This window comes from Lynx canadensis, chromosome E1 (assembly GCF_007474595.2).
Source record: "Lynx canadensis isolate LIC74 chromosome E1, mLynCan4.pri.v2, whole genome shotgun sequence".
NCBI lineage: Eukaryota > Metazoa > Chordata > Mammalia > Carnivora > Felidae > Lynx > Lynx canadensis.
Window position 1 is genome coordinate 18,245,299 of NC_044316.2, and position 6,261 is coordinate 18,251,559.

The 6,261-nt window shown below is 44.0% G+C and overlaps 1 non-coding gene across 1 annotated transcript; it reads right to left on the reverse strand.

Moving 5' to 3' along the window:
- Positions 1 to 4,774: 4,774 nt before the first annotated feature.
- Positions 4,775 to 4,847, reverse strand: TRNAK-CUU. Its single transcript has one exon. It is a non-coding gene; the product is annotated as a tRNA-Lys (tRNA).
- Between the last annotated feature and the right edge of the window lie 1,414 nt (positions 4,848 to 6,261).

The window sequence follows — 6,261 nt, forward strand, 5'->3', positions numbered from 1 at the left end:
TTTATTTTTTGTTGGAACAGTGACTGACCAACTGATTTTTCAGACTTCCTTTTTTTGGAAGACATGTTCTCAAAAGTCAATGAGGCGAGCCTGTCATTTCAAGGACACCAGCCGACAAGATTGGTTGCCAGTGGCCAAAATTGAGCTTGTCCGTCACAGGCCAATGGGTGTTAATGTAACCGTTTACATAAAGCCCGTGGATATGGTTTCGATTTCTACAGTGCAACTGACTTTAAAAAAAAATTTTTTTTTAATGCTTATTTATTTTATTTTTTTAAATTTTTTTTAACGTTTTTATTTATTTTTGAGACAGAGAGAGACAGAGCATGAACGGGGGAGGGGCAGAGAGAGAGGGAGACACAGAATGGAAAGCAGGCTCCAGGCTCCGAGCCATCAGCCCAGAGCCCGACGCGGGGCTCGAACTCCCGGACCGCGAGATCGTGACCTGAGCCGAAGTCGGACGCTCAACCGACTGAGCCACCCAGGCGCCCCAATGCTTATTTATTTTTGAGAGACAGACAGCACGAGCAGGGAGGGGCAGAGGGAGACAGACAGACAGACAGAATCCGAAGCAGGCTCCAGGCTCTGAGCTGTCAGCACAGACCCCGATGGGGGGCTCGACACCCAGGCGCCCTGAGTGCAACTAACTTTTAAGAAATGACCACTTGTCAAGTTTTGGTGTAGTATCAAAAAGAATATCTGGGGGCGCCTGGGTGGCTTGGTCAGTTAAGCGTCCGACTTCGGCTCAGGTCACGATCTCACGGTCCGTGAGTTCGAGCCCCGCGTCGGGCTCTGTGCTGACAGCTCAGAGCCTGGAGCCTGTTTTGGATTCTGTGTCTCCCTCTCTCTCTGCCCCTCCCCTGTTCATGCTCTGTCTCTCTCTGTCTCAAAAATAAATAAACGTTAAAAAAAAAAATTAAAAAAAAAAAAGAATATCTGAACAAAATTAAAAATGCCTCTGTTTTCCAAATACACAGCTGTGGGAGGCTGGATTTTCTTCATGTACTTCAACCAAGACAACATTTTGACAGGCCAAGTGTTGAAGCAGCTGCCTCCAAGAGATTTTCAAAACTGTAAAGTAATGCCAGTCCTCTGTAATTAAAAAAAAATATATTTTTCATAAATGTTAATATATAATAGGCTCATCATTTCTCTAAAACAATAAACACCAACATATAACCCACAGTCACAAAAACTGTGGGGTCCTTAGTAATTACTGAGGATGTAAAGGAGCCTGAGGGTAAAAAGTTTGAGAACTGTTTTGTAAGCATGGTTTAGTCAGGTCTCTCCCCTTCTGTCACAGCATAGATCCCGGTTACATATTCCTATTGACTTTGGCCCCTAAGGCCAGCATATCAGAATTACTGGAATGTGGACCCGTCCTCTATCATGTTAATCGTCCTTCATGGCTTCATCTCCCCTGAAGTTGTTGCCATTCATTCATTATTCATTAATTAATTCAGACACTGAGTGCCTCTTATGTATCAAAATTCCATTTATCTCCATTTGAGTTGGATTATGGGTGGTTTATTATTTTATTATTTTTAAAATTTATTTTGAGAGAGAGAGAGAGAAAGAAAGTGCAAGCAGGGCAGGGGGAAAGAGCTTCAGGAGCGGGGGGGGGGGGGTAGGGAAAGAACCCCAAGCGGGCTCCACGCTCTCAGTGCAAAGCCTGATGTGGGGCTTGAACTCACAAACTGTGAGATCATGACCTGAGCCGAAATCAAGATTCGGATATTTAACCCACTGAGTCACCCAGGCGCCCCAGATTATGAATGATTTCATTCGCTCCCCCTACCGATCTGTATGGTTTCTGGAAATGTGTGGAGAGATTTAGTTTTAGGCACCCATGATGAACCATAGGACTCTAGAAACCTCTTTCATAACTCAAATTTAACAAGTTTTTTTTCCCTAAAATTTTCCAATACACACACATAGAAAACATTTGTTGGTAACAAGTGTGGCTGAAACATGGTGAATCACTTTGAGAACTTGTTATTTTTTTCTCTGACATTGTCACCTTCCTATTCCCATAAATCTTTCAAATTCTTGAATGGGAGAAAGAAGAGGAATTGTCCAAGGGGCCAACTTGCCAGGTCAGCCTCAGGCTCCAGCCCTCAGGAATGAACATTCTTGTCCTTTCCCTCATCTTTGCTGCAATGTTGGTTTCATGCTGTCCCTGCCTCAGGACGCCCCGTCTTTCCCTTGCATACTTGGCTATGTCACCAACCACCGGTGGAGGAGCTTACGACCCTTATACACTGCTGGCGGGAATGAAAATGGCACAGCTGCTTTGGAAAACAGTTTGGAAGTTTCTCGAAATGTTAAGCGTAGAGTTACCATATGACCCAGCAATTCTATGTATATACCCAAGGGGAATGCCTCATGTTCACACAAAAAAACTTACACACAAATGTTGCTGACTCCATTTATAATAGCTGACAAACAAACAAACAAGCAAGCAACCCAATGTCCATCAACTGATGAACGGATGAATAAAGCATAGCGTAGTCATACGGTAGAATATTGTTTGATAGTAATAATTAAAAAAGTGAAGTCTGATATGCCCTGCAGCATGGATGAACCTTGAAAACACCGCTAAGTGTAAGAAGCCAGTTGCCAAAGACAATGATATATTGCATGATTCCATTTATATGAACTATCTGTAATAGGCAAATCTGTGGAGAGAAGAGGTAGATTAGCCTAGGGTCGAGGGCAGCAGGGCTTGGTTGGAATGGGAATGACTGCTGATTGGTATGGGGTTTCTTCTTGGAGTGATGAAAACAGTTTAGCATGAGATTGGGGTGATGGGGTACAACCTGTGAATGTGTTAAAAGCCATTGAATTGTGCACTTTATTTTTTTAATGTTTCTCTTGGCGGGGGAGGGTGAGCAGGGGAGAGGGGCAGAGAGAGAGAGGAGAGAGAGAGTCCTAAGCAGGCTGCATACTCAGCGCAGAGCCTGATGTGGGAGTTGTATAATGTATACACTTTAAATTGTACACTTTAAATGAAGGAGTTGTATGGTGTGTGAATTCTATCTCAATAAAACTGCCAACAAGAAATCAAATGCCAAGAGGAAACCAAATAAATCTCAACGTATCTGGAAGTTAACCAGTTAAACTATCACTAATTTCTAGAAAATTCTCACCTTCTTGATTAATTTTAGTTGAAAGGAATCGAACCGTCCTCTCCCTTTAGTGTATCTGAAGTTGAATTTCCCTATTGCGCCTCTCCTGATGCCTTCTTCAACCTCCTGCGCTCAGCTTGTGATCCTGTAGGGCGGTTCTCACCTTTCTTCAGAGAACTCTTTGGGTCCAAGAGAGACTATGACATTTGTCCAAGGTCATATCTCAAAAACATACAAGTCCCAAGTTAGGTCCTTTCTAGAGGTTGAAGGCTGTTCCTTCAAAGGCACAAAGAGATGATAACCTATCTCTGTTAAGTTATACTTTTAAAAAATTATATTTTCATCCCCTCTTCAAAATCTCAGAGGCACAAAAGGACTTGGGGAAATGACTTTGGTCTACAAGTAGTTTAGCTGAGTTTTTAACTGGCGTGCCCTCAGCTTGTCACTTCTGCTTAAAGTAACCTCAACCCATCATCCCAGTGTGCCCTACTTATGGTGTCACTTAAAACAAATTTTTGAAATATAATTTATTGTCAAATTGACTAACATACAGTGTGTAAAGTGTGCTCTTGGTTTTGGGATTAGATTTCCGTGATTCATCGCTTACATATAACACCCAGTGCTCATCCCAACAAGTGCCCTCCTCCATGACCATCACCCATTTTCCCCTCTCCCCCACCCCTCCATCCACCCTCAGTTTATTCTCTGTATTTAAGAGTCTCTTACGGTTTGCCTCCCTCCCTCTTGAGAAACTTAACAGAACACCATGGGGGAAGGGAAGGAGAAAAAAACCAGTTAAAAATTTTTTTTTTAATGTTTATTTATTTTTGAGACAGAGAGAGCACGAGTTGGGGAGGGGCAGAGAGAGAGAGAGAGAGAGAGACAGACAGACAGAGACAGAGACAGAGTCTGAAGCAGGCTCCAGGCTCCGAGCTGTCAGCACAGAGCCCAATGCGGGGCTTGAACTCAGGAACTGCAAGAACACAACCTGAGCTGACGTCAGACGCTTAACCAACTGAGCCACCCAGGTGTCCCTATGTTGTCATTTTTTAAGTGTGGCAAGGAATGAAAAGGATTGGAAAGCCCTGGAGTCTTCTTGGTGTTTTCTGTGGCTGAAAGCACTGAACAGAGGTGTCCCTCTGACTTGTATATGGCCATCACAACCCAGAAAAAGAGGTATGATACTGTTAGGGGATTGGCTAATAGCTGTGTGACTTTGGGGGAAATTACTTAACCTTGCTAAGCCTAAATTTTGTCATTTGTGTAGTAGAGATAAAAATCATAGCTGTCTCCCAGTGTAGTGGTGAGGATCCAATGTAACATGCTTAGCTAGAGCCTGGTACACAGCTAGCACTCAATACATGTAGCTGCTGTGCTTGTTAATTGTATATCATCTCCCTGCACTGGTGGTTGTCTGGGATCAATTAGGGCTTGCAGACTGACTTCCCTCTGCATGTTATTTCACTGATCAGGGAGGACAAACTCATTTTACTATTTCCCTAAAAACTTCCATCATAACTGAGAAGAGAAATCTGAGGGGAGAACCCAGGAACACGTCCAAGTGGTCTCCGATGTAGCCATGTGAACAATGTTATGAGGCTCTTAAAGGATGATAATTAAAAATAAAATTTTTTAAATAAGCTCTATACCCAACGTGAGGCTTGAACTCACAACCTTGAGATCAAGAGTCACATGCTTTACCGACTAAGCCAGCTAGGCTCCCAAAATAACTTGTCTTTTAATTTTAGAAAGAGAGAGAGCAGGTGCATGAACTGGGGAGAGATGAAGAGGGGGAGAGAGAAAATCTTAAGCAGGCTCCATGCTCAGTGCAGAGCCTGACATGGGGCTTGATCCCCTGACCTGGGATCATGACCTGAGCCAAAATCAAGAGTTAGATGCTCAACTGGGTGAGCCACCCAGGTGCCCCAATAATTTTTAATGAAAAGAAAAACACCTAAACAACTATGATATGATGCTCCCAAGAGAAAGCAGTATACAAAATTGCATGTACAATGTGCCCATTTGACAAGGAAACCATCAGACAAACTTGCCTGTGGAGAGAAAAGGAACCTGGAGAGAGAGCCATCAAAATGTGAGCCGTGATAGTGCAGTTGTGGGTAATTTTTCTTCTTCCTTCTATTTTTCCAAATGTGTCACATTTTCCTTCATGGGGAAAACCCCCATGTTTGTTTATTTAAAAGACAGCCACCCCAGAACAGGCTAGGTGAATCATGGGTCAAATATAGTAACAGGAAAACCCTTCAGGCATTGAGATAGTGGAGAAAAGGAGTCCCTAGGTCCCATGCTCCTCTCCTCCTCCAAGAGTGTGGTTACCTACCTTAGGGTTTTCCAGAGCCTGGCCCACCCTCAGCTGACCTCTCCCCAGTTTTTAGCACTCCCTGTGGTTACCAGTCTGGAGTGAGCCCTGAGGCTGCATTCCTGGGGACAGAGACTGACTGTGTCCTCTTCGTCTTTGTGCCCCCAAGGCCAAAAGCAATGCCTTGTGTGTGGTAAGAACACAGTAAGGGTTGGATAGAGAGAATCTCCAAGGTTGTTTTTTATGACTTGTGACTTGACTTGAGACCTGACCTGCCAACCAAGCCTCTGGGACCAGATGGTATCGGAATTCTCAGCACCATACTCGTGAAATGGATACACCAGTATGGAAAGAGGCATCTGGGGGACTCCGTTCTCCTAAACCAACCTCATCATTATTCCCCAGTATTCTCATTGTTCTGCCATCTTCTCTGATTAGCAACCTCTTCTCAGAGGTGTAAAGATCTCCATTAGCTCAAAGACCCTTATGTCTTGGAGTTCGAATACGTGATATTCAAGTTTACATTTTCCAATCACTATTGTAAGTAACTTATCCCGACAAAGCTGTTACTGACAAGAATCTGGCTATGTTGTGGACCAAACCACATCCTCTACAATTTAACAATGCAACCCCACAAGGCCCTGCTTATCCAGGTCCTTCTTGGCCCCGGTCTCCTACCCCAGGACTCCCTCCCTCCTCGTGCTCTGATACAGCTGCATCATGTTTCCTGCCCAAATGGGCCCAGTGTTTTGGGCTCTAATCCCAGCCTTTGTTCACCCTATTCCCCTGTCTATTGTGCCCTGCCCTTGGTCCATC